Here is an 18243-nt window from a genome sequence, read left to right as displayed (position 1 = left end):
TAGTTTTAACTGCAGCACCTTTAATCTACTACTACTACCTTACTGCCTCCATACATCGTCCCCTTATCAAACGAGCTGTGTCAGGCAGAATTTTGGGTTGTTTTCATGGCTTCCACATCAAACTTGTTAACTCTGTTGCCACCCTGCTGTGTTATCCACAAAATATACTGGCAAGCTTTTATCATTAAGCAGCCTCAGAGGCATCCATGCATGCTGCCCCTGTTGTTTCCTGTCCATTTCCGTGGTGTTTCCATCCTTTTCTGAGGTTTCCAGGTGTTTGGCCAAGCTTCCCTGTGCAGACCCTTGGTCCCCTTGAAAAATGCTCGAGTCTCCCATTGACTTCAATGGGGTTCGTTATTCGAGTCGAGCACTCGAGCATCGGGAAAAGTTTGTCTCGAATAATGAGCACCCGAACATTTTAGTGCTCGCTCATCTCTAGTAAGTGCATGTCTTGCAAAACTTTTTTTTTTTTTATGCGGCGGTTTCTCAGAATCCGTCGGGCTATTGTTCGGCCACGCCCCCTGATGTCCGTTGCGTGCATGCCGGCGCTGATGCGCCACAATCAGATCGCGTGCGCCAAAAACCCGGAGCAATACAGGGAAAATCTACGCAAATCGGAAATATTCGGGTAACACGTCAGGAAAAACGCGAATCTGGCCCTTAGGAAATGACCCCCATTATGTTAATATTTAGGGAGGGGGGGATGGTTTGGATTCCAGGAAGAGGGTGAGTGACATCACCAGCCCTCTTTCAAACCCTAGGTTCGGCCCCCCCAGGTGTGGCTACTGGTTGCCCTGCCCCAAGTCACGTAGCCCACAAACACCAATGCTAACAGGATTCTTAAAGGAAACCTACCACTTGAAGTGGCAGGTTTCAGATGGAAATACCGAGCACCAGCTCAGGGTGAGCTGGTGCCGGAGCTGATTTTTGTTAGTGTTTTAAACCGCTGTATTGCGGTTTAAAACACTTTTTAAACTTTATAGCCGGCGCAGGGAGGTACGCGCTCGGCGCTTACCATGCGCGCGGCTCTCCTTCACTTCCTATGTAGCCGCGTGCACGGTCGCGCACGGTTTAAAACTCTAACAAAAATAAGCTCCGGCACCAGCTCACCCTGAGCTGGTGCTCGGTATTTCCATCTGAAACCTGCCACTTCAAGTGGTAGGTTTTCTTTAAAGGGGACATAACAGTTCACCCCTGGCTGACCCCACACTTCCTGCAGTCCCAAGCCCAACGGCTATATGCCTACAGGCTGACAAATCTTTTAGAAAACTAACCCATATATAGATCCATGTCCCTATCTAAAACGGATGTGCTACAGAGTATTGTATAGATGTGTTGGCATGCCACTGGGCATGGATGGCAGGGGAACTGCTCTCCACTAACAATACATCATAGGGCATAATGTCCAATCAGCCTCCAGGATTAGAAAACTGAACAGAAATGTTTTTATTTTGTTATTATTATTTACCAATAAATACTTCAATGAAAAGCTTCATATAAAAAAAATTGTGGAGCAGTCATATTCCTTCTGTAGTCCCTGGGGGAGATTTATCAGAAGTATTCTAGAACTGTTCTAGTTGCCCATGACAACCAATCAAGAACAAGATTATGAAGTCACAATCATCTAGAACCAACATATCAGAAGCAAGATTCTGCAGCCATATTCGACTGATATTGACCAATGAGGAGCAAGATGATGATGTCACAATCAACTGGAACTGACCAATCAGAAGCAAGATAGAGCAGCCTCACCCACCCAGCTGGCTATAAAAGCCAGCACACACAGCCATTGAGTTCAGACCAGCCAGAGGTGTTGAAGTGTGAAGAACCGAAGACCGGAAGACCGGAAGACCGGAAGACCGGAAGACCGGAAGACCGGAAGACCGGAAGACCAGAAGACCAGAAGACCCGAACACCCGAACACCCGAACACCTGAAGATGTCTAGAGGAGCAACAGAAAAGGACAGAGAGGACATCTTCTAACTTGGAAAAATACATCAGACTCAAAGGTCATAAATAATTTTTTACCTTTCTAAAGAAACTTTTCCTGTTCTTAGGAGCCCATTAGATGGAGGGATTATAGTGGGACACTGCTGCTACATAGGTGGGATAGGACGCAGTTTAGCTGCCACTGGTGGAGCAATGGGTAAGAACGCAGTCTCTTTGCCATAGGTGGTGATAAGGTAGGGACACTGTCTGGTGTCTGTATGGACTGGTGGGTAGGGGTACAATGCCGCTAAAACCAAAATAGGGCTGGGTAGACCAACACATTGCCACTGCTAGCGCGGGTGGGGTGGATAAGGAGCAGGTATGGGTATGAATACACTGCTGCTTCCTACTAGGAAAGGTACCATGAGACAAGGGAAGCTTTCATTTTTTAAATTGTAAGGCATAAGAGCTGCTCTATTAATAGTTGCCATGGGTAACAAATATTGTTATTCTATTGAATACATTTGATAAGCACAGCTGAGCGCCTCCCATAGTGGCAAACAAAACAATGCAATCTGATGGTTATGGATGGTGTATCCTACAGCCTGACATAAAGCTTGGATCACTTATTCACCCAACTATAAGGATCTATGGGAGGTCTGATGTAAAACAGTCTCAGGTGGGATGTCCAGTTGGAGGTCAGCCATTAGTGGGAAACTGTTAGTGTAAATGGTGGGTGGTAATGCTCATGGATAAATAATACATTCTAAGGCTGAAAAGCAAAAGACTAAATGATCTTCTTTATCATTCATTCTCAGATCATTGCTGATGCCCTGTGCCGCAATCTGCTGTAAAGTATGAAAGAAGTTTCCTGAATCCTCACCTCCCATATGAAGAAAGCTACACGTAGAGACAAGCAACTGCAGTTCCGACTCAACTAGCAACACAAAGATATAGAAGTCAGAGGATATTGTCTGAATTAGAATGGGCCTCCCTGGGATGTTGGACTCCACTACTTTAGCATACGTCAGTATAAATGAAGCCTTATGGTTATAGTGGACGTGGTGAAATAGCACCTCACGGGCGAACTGTATTTAAAACAACATATGACTAAAATGGTCATTTTGTTACTTAGATAAGTCCACAGGTGTAGGAAGATTTAGATAAATTAGTAATTAGTAATTATTGTGTAATGGACTAGACCAAAATAATCTGTAGTACAGGATGGAGACAACCGTCTGCAGCTCCGGCTCGACTGCCCCTTTCTTTGAGTGGCCCCTCAATGTTCTGGAATTGGGTGGAGGACATTGTCTCCATTAGAATGGGCCTCCCTGTGTTGCTGGAGTCCACTACTCTAGTGGTTGGGGATTTCACCAGAGCTTAGGCTTCATCCGCACTGCTATTGTGGGGACATATATACAGCCAGAAGTTTGTGGCCGTATATACACCCCCATAGACGGCAATAGGTGCGCAGTAGTACAGTTCCGCAAAAAAGTGGCACTGTATTGCACCGTAAACAGGACAAAGATAGAACATGTTCTTTCTTCCCTTGTTTGTACGGCCGTGCATTCCTATGGAGAGGGGAGTGGTGAGCCGCGCTCCTTCCTCCTCCTCTCCAGTGTGCTTACCATATGTTCGCTCGGCTACCGACGTGCGAGCATATGTCAGTGTAAATAAAGCCTAACGGTTGTAGTGGATGTGGTGAAATAGCACCTCACGGGCGAACTGTATTTACAACAATATATGACTAAAATGGTCATTTTGTTACTTAGATAAGTCCACAGGTGTAGGAACATTTAGTTAAATTAGTAATTATGTAATTAGTAAATTAGTAATTAGTAATTATTGTGTAATGGACTAGACCAAAATAATCTGTAGTACAGGATGGAGACAACCGTCTGCAGCTCCGGCTCGACTGCCCCTTTCTTTGAGTGGCCCCTCAATGTTCTGGAATTGGGTGGAGGACATTGTCTCCATTAGAATGGGCCTCCCTGTGTTGCTGGAGTCCACTACTCTAGTGGTTGGGGATTTCACCAGAGCTTAGGCTTCATCCGCACTGCCATTGTGGGGACATATATACAGCCACAAGTTTGTGGCCGTATATATGCCCCCATAGACGGCAATAGGTGCACGGTAGTACAGTTCCGCACAAAAGTGGCACTGTATTGCACCGTAAACAGGATAAAGATAGAACATGTTCTTTCTTCCCTTGTTTGTGCGGCCGTGCATTCCTATGGAGAGAGGCGTGGTGAGCCGCGCTCCTTCCTCCTCCTCTCCAGTGTGCTTACCATATGTTCGCTCGGCTACCGACGTGCGAGCATATGTCAATGTAAATAAAGCCTAACGGTTGTAGTGGATGTGGTGAAATAGCACCTCACGGGCGAACTGTATTTACAACAATATATGACTAAAATGGTCATTTTGTTACTTAGATAAGTCCACAGGTGTAGGAACATTTAGTTAAATTAGTAATTATGTAATTAGTAAATTAGTAATTAGTAATTATTGTGTAATGGACTAGACCAAAATAATCTGTAGTATAGGATGGAGACAACCGTCTGAAGCTCCGGCTCGACTGCCCCTTTCTTTGAGTGGCCCCTCAATGTTCTGGAATTGGGTGGAGGACATTGTCTCCATTAGAATGGGCCTCCCTGTGTTGCTGGAGTCCACTACTCTAGTGGTTGGGGATTTCACCAGAGCTTAGGCTTCATCCGCACTGCCATTGTGGGGACATATATACAGCCACAAGTTTGTGGCCGTATATACGCGCCCGTAGACGGCAATAGGTGCGCGGTACTACAGTTCCGCACAAAAGTGGCACTGTACTGCACCGTAAACAGGATAAAGATAGAACATGTTCTTTCTTCCCTTGTTTGTGCGGCCGTGCATTCCTATGGAGAGAGGCGTGGTGAGCCACGCTCCTTCCTCCTCCTCTCCAGTGTGCTTACCATATGTTCGCTCGGCTACCGACGTGCGAGCATATGTCAGTGTAAATAAAGCCTAACGGTTGTAGTGGATGTGGTGAAATAGCACCTCACGGGCGAACTGTATTTACAACAATGTATGACTAAAATGGTCATTTTGTTAATTGGATAAGTCCACAGGTGTAGGAACATTTAGTTAAATTCGTAATTATGTAATTAGTAAATTAGTAATTATTGTGTAAGGGACTAGACCAAAATAATCTGTAGTACAGGATGGAGACAACCGTCTGCAGCTCCGGCTCGACTGCCCCTTTCTTTGAGTGGCCCCTCAATGTTCTGGAATTGGGTGGAGGACATTGTCTCCATTAGAATGGGCCTCCCTGTGTTGCTGGAGTCCACTACTCTAGTGGTTGGGGATTTCACCAGAGCTTAGGCTTCATCCGCACTGCCATTGTGGGGACATATATACAGCCACAAGTTTGTGGCCGTATATACGCCCCCATAGACGGCAATAGGTGCACGGTAGTACAGTTCCGCACAAAAGTGGCACTGTATTGCACCGTAAACGGGACAAAGATAGAACATGTTCTTTCTTCCCTTGTTTGTGCGGCCGTGCATTCCTATGGAGAGAGGCGTTGTGAGCCGCGCCGTTTCCTCCTCCTCTCCAGTGTGCTTACCATATGTTCACACGGCTACCGACGTGCGAGCATATGTCAGTGTAAATAAAGCCTAACGGTTGTAGTGGATGTGGTGAAATAGCACCTCACGGGCGAACTGTATTTACAACAATGTATGACTAAAATGGTCATTTTGTTACTTAGATAAGTCCACAGGTGTAGGAACATTTAGTTAAATTAGTAATTATGTAATTAGTAAATTAGTAATTAGTTATTATTGTGTAATGGACTAGACCAAAATAATCTGTAGTACAGGATGGAGACAACCGTCTGCAGCTCCGGCTCGACTGCCCCTTTCTTAGAGTGGCCCCTCAATGTTCTGGAATTGGGTGGAGGACATTGTCTCCATTAGAATGGGCCTCCCTGTGTTGCTGGAGTCCACTACTCTAGTGGTTGGGGATTTCACCAGAGCTTAGGCTTCATCCGCACTGCCATTGTGGGGACATATATACAGCCACAAGTTTGTGGCCGTATATACGCTCCCGTAGACGGCAATAGGTGCGCGGTAGTAGAGTTCCGCACAAAAGTGGCACTGTACTGCACCGTAAACAGGACAAGGATAGAACATGTTCTTTCTTCCCATGTTTGTACGGCCGTGCATTCCTATGGAGAGGGGAGTGGTAAGCCGCGCTCCTTCCTCCTCCTCTCCAGTGTGCTTACCATATGTTCGCATGGCTACCGACGTGCGAGCATATGTCAATGTAAATAAAGCCTAACGGTTGTAGTGGATGTGGTGAAATAGCACCTCACGGGCGAACTGTATTTACAACAATGTATGACTAAAATGGTCATTTTGTTAATTGGATAAGTCCACAGGTGTAGGAACATTTAGATAAATTAGTAATTATGTAATTAGTAAATTATTAAATTCGTAATTATTGTGTAACGGACTAGACCAAAATAATCCGTAGTACAGGATGGAGACAACCGTCTGCAGCTCCGGCTCGACTGCCCCTTTCTTTGAGTGGCCCCTTGATGTTCTGGAATTGGGTGGAGGACATTGTCTCCATTAGAATGGGCCTCCCTGTGGTGCTGGAGTCCACTACTCTAGTGGTTGGGGATTTCACCAGGACTTAGGCTTCATTCACACTGACGTTCTTAGGACATACAAATAGCCGCAAGTTTGGTAATTGTATATATGAATAAATGAGCAATTGAAATTAAACCACCAGACTGATAGGCTTAGATGAAATTTGAACCACAATTCTTATTGTGGACAATGACTTATGTTAGTGTTGTCCATCTCTTATTCTTATTTGTGAGGGTTGGTCCTTGATTGTTATTGCATTGTAATGTTAAGAAATTGTAAAATAAATGACAATAAATTTTGAAATACATTTCTATTTCACTGTATTTCTTTTGTGTCTAATATTTTTGTTTGTAAACACTGAATACTTGAACTTCTACTGCACTCATTTCATTCATTGAACTTGCAGGAATGAAAGAAACTTGGAGTAATTCTAGTTATGTGACTGCTGAGACAAGCAGGACATAGTCAGTAGACCAGATAATGTCAGGGCAGGCAGAGGTCACATGTTAGGTTTAAATAATCAGATGTCATGGTAATATGAAAGTCAAAATGAATGTTTGACAGAGGTAATGGAATAATCAATATAACAAGAAAGATTGGGCGATCCATAGGGGACATAGAGTGTACATAGAATCAACAAACTTTTCCACAGAAAAAATACAAAATAGACTCGATCATCCTTTTTACCCATACAAATATGGGAGGAATGGGTGTTTACCATCTTCACCATAACCATATCACCTTTTGTCCAACAAAACTGGGTTATCCAGTTGGCCAGAGTTAGAAAAGGAGGTCAACAAAAAACTGTCCTCTCACCCAGCTTCTACCAGCTTCTACCATCTCCCCACAACTTCCTCTATCCAAAATACCTTCCTTTACGTTCTTCGTTAATAGTACAGAAGAATTTACGTATGGTCTTCCCTATGATATCCCTCTCCATGTTTTAGAATATCTCAACCCAAAATTTTCTTGTGTACCCGTTACAGAGGCCCTCCTACACTCACCGGCCACTTTATTAGGTACACCTGTCCAACTGCTCGTTAACACTTAATTTCTAATCAGCCAATCACATGGCGGCAACTCAGTGCATTTAGGCATGTAGACATGGTCAAGACAATCTCCTGCAGTTCAAACCGAGCATCAGTATGGGGAAGAAAGGTGATTTGGGGCCTTTGAACGTGGCATGGTTGTTGGTGCCAGAAGGGCTGGTCTGAGTATTTCAGAAACTGCTGATCTACTGGGATTTTCACGCACAACCATCTCTAGGGTTTACAGAGAATGGTCCGAAAAAGAAAAAACATCTAGTGAGCGGCAGTTCTGTGGGCGGAAATGCATTGTTGATGCCAGAGGTCAGAGGAGAATGGGCAGACTGGTTCGAGCTGATAGAAAGGCAACAGTGACTAAAATCGCCACCCGTTATAACCAAGGTAGGCAGAAGAGCATCTCTGAACGCACAGTACGTCAAACTTTGAGGCAGATGGGCTACAGCAGCAGAAGACCACACCGGGTGCCACTCCTTTCAGCTAAGAACAGGAAACTGAGGCTACAATTTGCACAAGCTCATCGAAATTGGACAGTAGAAGATTGGAAAAACGTTGACTGGTCTGATGAGTCTCGATTTCTGCTGCGACATTCGGATGGTAGGGCCAGAATTTGGCATCAACAACATGAAAGCACGGATCCATCCTGCCTTGTATCAACGGTTCAGGCTGGTGGTGTCATCGTGTGGGGAATATTTTCTTGGCACTCTTTGGGCCCCTTGGTACCAATTGAGCATCGTTGCAACGCCACAGCCTACCTGAGTATTGTTGCTGACCATGTCCATCCCTTTATGACCACAATGTACCCAACATCTGATGGCTACTTTCAGCAGGATAATGCTGAAATGATAATGGCGGCGGCCGCCCCTCGGTATTCGGTCCCCAGCCGCCACTACTTTTCCAGATGTGCCGTCCCAGCCCTGCACAAGCATGTGTCAGAGAACATCATCCGTGCCCTGACCAACGCGGTTTCTGACAAGGTCCACCTGACCACGGACACGTGGACGAGTGCTGCCGGGCAGGGACACTATATATCGCTGACGGCACATTGGGTTAACTTGGTGGAGGCTGGGACCGAGTCTGACCCTGGGGCTGCTCATATACTGCCGACGCCGAGGATTGCGGGGCCTACCTCGGTGAAGGTCTCAAAGGCCTACTATGCCTCCTCCTCCTCCCACCCCTCCTCCACCTCCTCCTCCGAATTACCATCAGTGGGCATGGCGCCATCAGTTGGTAGCTCTAGGCACAGCAGCAGTGCCGTCGCAAAGCGTCAGCAGGCGGTGCTCAAACTGCTGAGCCTAGGTGATAAAAGGCACACCGCTGAACCTGAAGCCAGGCATGGTTGTGTTTGACAACGGCCGTAACCTGGTGGCGGCTCTGTACCTCGGCAGACTGACACATGTGCCATGCCTGGCCCATGTGTTAAATCTCATAGTTCAGCGTTTCCTCAAGACATACCCCAATCTGTCTGATTTGCTCACGAAGGTGCGCCGCATCTGTGCGCATTTCAGGAAGTCCAGCACAGATGATGCCACTCTCAGGGCAGCGCAGCGCCGCCTCTAACTGCCCGCTCACCGACTGTTGTGCGACATGCCCACAAGGTGGAATTCAACATTAACCATGTTATCCAGAGTTTACCAGCAGCGCAGAGCGATTGTAGACTGCCAGATGTCAACTTCCACCAGAACTGGTAGTCAGGTCAGTCAGCTTCCTCAAGTCTACAATGAGGAGTGGACATGGATGTCTGATATCTGTCAGGTGCTGAGTAACTTTGAGGAGTCAACACAGATGGTCAGTGGCGATGCCGCCATCATCAGCCTCACCATCCCGCTGCTTGGCCTGTTGAAAAACTCTCTGGTCAGCATAAAGTCGGAAGCTTTGCGCTCGTCACAAGCGATGGGGGAAGAAGATTCCCTTGTTGATAGCCAAAGCACCCTTAGGTCTGTTTCTCAGCGCATATCGGAGGAGGTGGAGGAGGATGAGGAGGAAGAGGAGGAGAATGTTGGCGAGACAGAAGAGGGGACCATTGTTCAGTCCTTCACTGTTCAGCGTGTATGGGCAGAAGAAGAGGAGTTGGAGGAGTTGGAGGAGGAGGAAAGGGCAGTCAGGCCAGTGAGGGGAGTGAATTCTTGCGCGTTGGGACTCTGGCGCATATGGCAGATTTCATGCTAGGCTGCCTATCCCGTGACAGGAAAGGAGTGTGAGAATGCATGAATACCAGCAGGCCCTGGTGCACAAGCTGAAACAGTATTTCCCTTCTGACAGCGCTAGCGGCAGAAGGCGTACTTCTGCGGGACAAGTAGCGAGGGAGAGTAGGCGAGCAGGCAGCTTTTCTAGCACTGGCAGGGGTACACTTTACAAGGCCTTTGCCAGTTTTATGTCACCCCAGCAAGACACTGTCACCTGTCCCCAGTCTCGGCAGAGTAGGGCTGATCTTTACAGAAAGATGGTGAGGGAGTACGTAGCTGACCATACCATCGTCCTAAATTATCACACAGCTCCCTACAACTACTGGGTTTCAAAGCTGGACTTGTGGCACGAACTGGTGCTGTACGCCTTGGAGGTTCTTGCCTGCCCTGCCGCTAGCGTGTTGTCCGAGCGGGTTTTCAGTGCAGCTGGTGGCATCATCACCGATAAGCATACACGCATGTCGACTGACAGCGCTGACAGGCTGACGCTTATCAAGATGAATAAAGCCTGGATTTCTCCGGATTTTCATTCTCCACCAGGTGAAGGAAGCTCAACCTGAATAATTTATGCACTCCTCCTCCTCATTGTCCTCCTTCTCCTCCTCTTTGTACACTAAAGCAGAGGAAACTGGCTATTTTTTGCCAGGGCCAACTGGCTCTAGCTATAGTACTCTATGTATTTAATTTTTCTGGAGGGCCACCTACCCGGTCCTCTGTTTTAAGCAATTTTTGGGAGTGCCACATACAGGCACTCAATCTATTTAATTTTTCTGGAGGACCACCTACCTGCTCCTCTGGTTTGAAAACTTTTTTGGACTGCCACATACAGGCACTATCCAAATTAAATTGTCTCCATAGCAGCCTCCACATGTCGTCTTTTTAGCTGGCTCCACACGTTGTCTCCATTGCTACCTCCACACGTCATCGCCATAGCTGCCTCCAAAAGTCGTCCATATAGCTGCCTCCATACATGGTCTCCTTATCAAACGAACTGTGTCAGGCAGAATTTTGGGTTGTTTTCATGGATTCCACATCAAACTTGTTAACTTTGTCGCCACCCTGCTGTGTAATCCACAAAATATACTGGCAAACTTTTATCATTTACCGATATTATTTCAGCACTTCTTGCGCATCTGTTTACATTCCCCTCACCCGCCATATCCCAAACTTATAAGAACGCTACTACACTTGATCTTATACAAAAGGTTCTTAGAAGTGCTGTTTGGGGAGTAGCCTAGTGACAGGGGCTTGGATTGGCGAAAGCTCGCCTGGCAGCGGAGCGTCAACTCCATCTCAAGATCCAACTAACATAGTTTTAACTGCAGTACCTTTAATCTACTACTAGTTCACTGCCTCCATACATGGTCCCCTTATCAAACGAGCTGTGTCAGGCAGAATTTTGGGTTGTTTTCATGGATTCCACATCAAACTTGTTAACTTTGTTGCCACCCTGCTGTGTAATCCACAAAATATACTGGCAAACTTTTATCATTTACCGATATTATTTCAGCGCTTCTTGCGCATCTGTTTACATTACCCTCACCCGCCATAACCCAAACTTATAAGAACGCTACTACACTTGATCTTATACAAAAGGTTCTTAGAAGTGCTGTTTGGGGAGTAGCCTAGTGACAGGGGCTTGGATTGGCGAAAGCTCGCCTGGCAGCGGAGCGTCAGCTCCATCTCAAGATCCAACTAACATAGTTTTAACTGCAGTACCTTTAATCTACTACTAGTTCACTGCCTCCATACATGGTCCCCTTATCAAACGAGCTGTGTCAGGCAGAATTTTGGGTTGTTTTCATGGATTCCACATCAAACTTGTTAACTTTGTTGCCACCCTGCTGTGTAATCCACAAAATATACTGGCAAACTTTTATCATTTACCGATATTATTTCAGCGCTTCTTGCGCATCTGTTTACATTACCCTCACCCGCCATAACCCAAACTTATAAGAACGCTACTACACTTGATCTTATACAAAAGGTTCTTAGAAGTGCTGTTTGGGGAGTAGCCTAGAGACATTGGCTTGGATTGGCGAAAGCTCGCCTGGCAGCGGAGCGCCAGCTCCATCCCAAGATCCAACTAACATAGTTTTAACTGCAGCACCTTTAATCTACTACTAGTTCACTGCCTCCATACATCGTCCCCTTATCAAACGAGCTGTGTCAGGCAGAATTTTCAGGTGTTTCACCAGATACATAGTGGAACGCGGCCCTTCTGTTGTCGCCATGCTGGGGACCTGAAGTTGCAATCATAGCAGCGCAATATGGATGCCCCATACTGTCGCTCTTAATCATGGAACCGTTTCCGTAAAAACAATTAAAAATAGAACCACTATGCTATTCCATTATTCCTAGGTGAAATATTCAAACGACCCGGCCTGCTTTGAAAATTATAATTTTTTCAAAGTAAACGCTTCTGGCCCCCAGGCCCATTTTGGGTGGGGAGGAGCCGAGAGACAGGGGCTTGGACAGGCGAAAGCTTGCCTGGCAGTGGACCGCCAGCTCCATCCCAAGATTAGGCAGCCTCAGAGGCATCCATGCATGCTGCCCCTGCTGTTTCCTGTCCATTTTGCCTCCACGATCCTCCATAGCGTCCACCAATGTCTCATTTCAACTCTCTATACCCCAGACGCTGCAGTACGAGAGGATATGCAGCACATCATCCCCTTATCAAACGAGCTGTGTCAGGCAGAATTTTCAGGTGTTTCACCAGATACATAGTGGAACTCGGCCCATCTGTCGCCGCCATGCTGGAGACCTGAAGTTGCAATCATAGCAGCGCAATATGAATGCCCCATACTGTCGCTCTTAATCATGGAAGTCGTCTCCATGGCTGCCTCCACATGTTGTCCCCTTATCAAAAGAGCCGTGTCAGGCTCATTTTTCGGGTGTTTCACCAGATACGTTATGGAACTTGGTCACTATGTCGCCACCATGCTGCGTTATCGACTAAATATACCGTCAACCTTTTGTTCACATAGGAAATCATTTCAGCGCTTCTTGCTCACCTCCTTTGGTTCCTCTCTGCGACCCATTGGTTTGAAGCCTGAGTCCATTTAGGGTATGTCGCCATGACACTTTCTAGCCTGCCGCTGCTGCCGCTGCCTCTGCATGCCGTCCCCTAGAGTGTCAGGGTCAATTATTGCATGTTTTAGATGCTATCTAGCCTCATTCGGTCACTCTGTCATGGCCATGCTGTTGCCCATAATTTTGGCATAATTGAGACGAGCACTCGAGCATCGGGAAAAGTTCATCTCGAATAACGAGTACCTGAGCATTTTAGTGCTCGCTCATCTCTAATCATGGTTAAACAACAAACAGACAACTTCCTGCACATACACATATAAAAAGAAAGATGAGACAGATCAGAGATAAGAGATAATGAGATCCAGGAGATGGATGTAAAACACAATGACACTCTCAGCTTTGCTACCTCTCCTATAACACACACAAAGTCAGCTTTGCTATATGCCTCCCTCCCCTGCTATAAGGATCTTATCTGTAGCTAGTAGAGTAAGTCTCTGCACACTGCTGCTTGCCGCCAGGAAGTGTCTGTGTGTGAGCTCATCTTGGAGTGCAGGGGGAGGGGCTGATGCACTGAGACACTATAGTGTGCAGACAGTAGAAGCAATTCATGTGAAGGATCTGCCATGCCCTGCCCAACCCTAAGCCAGAAAAGTTACGGTCGAATCCAGGGGCAACCAAAATTGCATACACCAGGACTGATAGAGACAGGTTGGAATTATATCCATGAAATGCTGATTTTTTTGTTAATAACAATGAATTAGAGAATGTAGTATTTTGTTATCCTGAGTATATTTAAGAATCTCAAATATTTGATGCTTTTTCTTGCTCTATCACATCAAATATCCATGAAATACATTTTAGTGTTTGACTGCAATGTTTAAAAGTAAAGTGATATGAATACATTTGCAACCCGTTGAATATTAGTAGAGATTGCTAAAGAGGACCTGTCACCCAATTTATCGGCACTAAAGTTAGCAGCTCCTAGTGCTTGATCAAACGCCGCAGTGTTAGAGTGATAGCGTTACCGGAAACCTCCGGTAACGCTATCTAACACTGCGGTGGGGTATAGTGTAATTGTCGGACAGCTCGCAAAGCTGTCCGACGTATTCATGAGGGTGCGTGGTTGGGGCGTGTCTAGGGGCGGTGACTGCCGCCTAGCGCGCGATAGTCAATGCTGGCCTATGGAGCGAACGGGGCGGTCGGGGGTAGATGCAGCGCCTCGGACCGCCCCCTCATGAATACATCGGACAGCTTTGCGAGCTGTCCGATGACTACACTATACCCTGCCGCAGTGTTTGATAGCGTTACCGGAGGTTTCCGGTAACGCTATCTCTCTAACACTGCGGCGTTTGATCAAGCACTAGGAGCTGCTTACTTTAGTAAGCAGCTCCTAGTGCCGATAAATGGGGTGACAGGTCCTCTTTAAGGTTTATATTTAGGGTTTTTTTGTATTTGCTGAATTTTATTCATCTGAGACAGAAAAGGTCATCTGTGGGCAAAAGTCTACTGCAGACAAGAAACCATCTTTTGTGTTGCCATGAACTTACTTTATACATTTGACTTCTGTTGGCATTCTGGGAGAAGACAGTGAATGAATTGTGGTAATTCCTGATTTACAGAGTGAACAATACATTTTTACACTATAGTACAAATTTTCATCACAGCTCTCCTTTAAAATTTTCATGAGCACTGGTAAAATGAAAGCTGAGCAGTAATTGCTTGCCATGGGCAACTAAGAATATTCTGACTTTTAGACAGCTTGATATATCTGCCCCATAGTGTTTTCTGTTGTGGCTCATCTAGAAATTTTCTTGCCATGTGTCCCCAGTCTTACTGTGATTTTATAAGCAGCAGAAATTTTCTGCAAAAAAATGTTTCATATGTGGATTTTGCCACATTTGTCTTTGGTGGACTTGCCACAGATTTGGTGGTTTAAATAAAAAATCTACACAATGGGGCAGATTTACTTACCCGGCCCATTCGCGATCCAGCGGCGCGTTCTCTGCACAGGATTCGGGTCCGGCCGGGATCTATGAAGGTAGCTCCTCCGCCGTCCACCGGGTGGCGCTGCTGCGCTGAAAATCATCTCAACGCGCCGGAATGCACCACCTCGGACCAGGTGAAGGTAAGCTCGTCCCAAGCGACACATTTTCGGTTTTTAAATGCGGCGGTTTTCCCGAATACGTCGGATTTTCGTTCGGCCACGCCCCCCGATTTCCATCGCGCGCATGGCGACGCCGATGCGCCACAATCCGATCGCGTGCGCCAAAATCCCGGGGCAATTCAGGTACAAATCGGCGCAAATCGGAAATATTCGGGTAACACGTCGGGAAACCGCGAATCGGGCCCTTAGTAAATGACCACCAATATTCCTAAAAGATTTAACCCCTTAACGCTATGCGCCGTAGTTCTTGGGCGCAGAGGTATAAGGGATGTATGAAGAGGGCTCACGGGCTGAGTCCTCTTCATACAAGGGTGGGGGTTGTTGCATATTGCAGAAAACCCCCACCGCTAATAACCGCGGTCGGTGCTTGCACCGATCGTGGCTATTACCCTTTCAACGCCGCCGTCAAAGTCGCCGGCGGCGTTTAAAAGACGTTCGCCTGCGTTTAAAAGACGATCGCCGCGCCCCCGAACATCATCGGGGGGCGGCGATCGGTTGCCATGGTAGCCTCGGGTCTTTGTTTGACCCGAGACTATCTGGCATCTGCAGATTCGTTACAATGAGCCAGTGGCTCATTGTAATGAATGTGCTGCAAAAATGCCATATATTGCAATACAGAAGTATTGCAGTATATGGTAGGAGCGATCTGACTATCTAGGGTTAATGTACCCTAGATGGTCTAAAAAATAGTGAAAAAAAAATTAAAAAAAAAGTTTAAAAAATAAAAAAAATTAATAAAATATTAAAAGTTCAAATCACCCCCCTTTCCCTAGAACGGATATAAAACATAATAAACAGTGAAAATCACAAACATATTAGGTATCGCCGCATCCCAAAATGCCCGATCTATCAAAATATAAAAACGGTTACTGGCGGCGGTGACCTCCGAGACGGGAAATGGCGCCCAAATGTCCGAAATGCGACTTTTACACCTTTTTACATAACATAAAAAATGAAATAAAAAATGATCAAAATGTCGCACAGACCTCAAAATGGTAGCAATGAAAACGTTGCCTCATTTCGCAAAAAGTGACCCCTCACACATCTCCGTGCGCCAAAGTATGAAAAAGTTATTAGTGTCAGAAGAAGGCAAAAAAACATTTTTTCTTTTTTGTACACATTCGTTTAATTTTTGAAAATGTATTAAAACACAATAAAACCTGTATAAATTTGGTATCATCGCGATCGCACCGAACCAAAGAATAAAGTAGGCGTGTTATTTGGAGCGAAGAGTGAAATTCGTAAAAACTGAGCCCACAAGAACGTGACGCACGTGCATTTTTTTTTCAATTTTTCCATATTTGGAATTTTTTTTCAGTTTCGCAGTACACGGCATGTTAAAATAAATAACATCACGGGAAAGTAAAATTACGCACAAAATAAGCCCTCACACAGGTCTGTACACGTAAAAATGAAAAAGTTATGGATTTTTGAAGTTGGAGAGCGAGAAATGAGCCGAAAAACCCTGCGTCCTTAAGGGGTTAAGGAAAGGAGAAACGGAAGTGATTGGCATCAGAAATAGAGTTAAAGGCGGCAAGCATAGTGATGGATAGGTCCTCAGACAGTGCCTTATAGAAGGTAGCTGTTTGGCCATCAGGGCCCGGGCTCTTACCCCGGGGGGGGGATAACTTGCTCAAGTTCCTCTGGCATGAAAAGAACTTTCTAAACATTCCACCTCCTCGGCTGAGAGTGTCGGTAAAGCTGTCTACCTCATATACTGTCTCAGGAAGTGTGGGTTCTGTGGGGGTTGGAAAGTACTCCATGGAGGCGGAAGTTTATAGAGTGACTGGTAATATTCTGTGGAAGCAGCAGCAATCTTGTCTGTTTTATGCTTGTGATTTGATAGAGGGGCTGTAGGTAGATGGGTAGAGGCTCTAGCATTACGCAATGCTCTTTGCCAGTAACCTACCCGTTTTATAACCCCATTCGTAAAAAGAGCGCGGGAGTAGAGATGTTTGAGCCTCCTCTGTCCAACCTCCAATAGGGGGCTCAGTTCCTGCTGAGTAGCAGTAAGTTCTCTCAAGGTTTCTTCCTGGAGATTCTGTTTATCCTGGGCTTGCAACCTCTCCTGTGAGGACAGGAGAGATTCAATCTTATCCCCCCCTTTTCACATTTCAAACATGCTCCATGCTTCAAAAATAGTTTTACCACAGCTGGACAGAGCCTTGACAACAATTCCAATAATACATATATCATTCAGCTGGCTTTTTCCTAGCCTAAGATCCATCCTGATATATCTATCAGCCCGAGTTGTAAAATCATCTCATGTTTCTCTGAAGTAGTAGGGCAATTTTTGGTCATGACATCAATTAATGGTATTGAGACCAGAGCAGCTTTTCTCACTTCCCATAGTTCTGAGCACCTTCACATGCAGCAGCACAGGTACCCCAGTCAATCAGAGCACAGAATCTCAGGCGGAATCCTCTATTCAGTGTTAATGCTGCACAACACAGATGTGGCCCTGAGATGTGGCCCTAACCTAACAGATTTAAGTCAATGTCAGTTTTTCATCCATGCTAACATTCATTACAGTTACACACCTACCTATACACATAGATTGTTATACACACACATATAAATATATGCACTGTTATACAGATAGACCCACAGTATAATCTAATATAGCCTTATACCTACTATAAACACTACTTACAAAGAACTGGCTGTTTGGCAGATGCCATCCCTATCCTTTCTTCCCAGCACAGTGGGGTATGGTGAGTACAGAAGGAGAAAGCAGCTGCTGACATCCAGGAGGAGAACAGAGAAGACAGAGCACATAGTAAATAGTCTTCATCTTATGTATCATTCTTCTATGCTGATCTATGTGAAATAAAGATTTATAAAAAAAAATACAATACCCTGTGCATACTAGATTACTTATTAAATCGAGCAGTGGCAGGGGGGGGTTATTTTGTATGGGAACATAATGGGCAGCCTGTAGATGGGACAGAGCTGACATTGCATCTCAGCTCCTGGCTTCCTGTTACTTATAATATCTAAAAGAATTGACTTTCTAATGAACTTATTAACAAAAGTTCTAACATTTTGGAGTTACATGTATTTAATTAAATTTTATTTAATTTAATAAATTTAATGTGACATTTAAATTAAATTAAATCCTTTGTATACACCACTGATGTGAGAAGAAGGTCACTTGTGGGGTTAGGCTGCTTCATTTCCTCTCTTGTGTGAGAAGTTCTTTACTGAGCCACCCATAAAATGTACTAGGAGTATGCTAATAGATTGTAACAGTAAAA

At 45.5% G+C, this 18243-nt stretch overlaps 1 long non-coding RNA gene across 1 annotated transcript; it reads left to right on the top strand.

The window, feature by feature from the left end:
- The first annotated feature begins 1505 nt into the window (after positions 1-1505).
- LOC140077132 (uncharacterized) lies at positions 1506-6883 on the top strand. The gene is made up of 2 exons (XR_011849714.1): positions 1506-2009; positions 2748-6883. It is a non-coding gene; the product is annotated as an uncharacterized lncRNA (long non-coding RNA).
- The last annotated feature ends 11360 nt before the right edge of the window (positions 6884-18243 follow it).

The sequence above is a fragment of the Engystomops pustulosus genome, chromosome 9 (assembly GCF_040894005.1).
Source record: "Engystomops pustulosus chromosome 9, aEngPut4.maternal, whole genome shotgun sequence".
In the NCBI taxonomy this organism is placed as follows: domain Eukaryota; kingdom Metazoa; phylum Chordata; class Amphibia; order Anura; family Leptodactylidae; genus Engystomops; species Engystomops pustulosus.
Note: the sequence above shows the minus strand (reverse complement) of the source record. Positions and strands in the feature narration are given on the sequence as shown.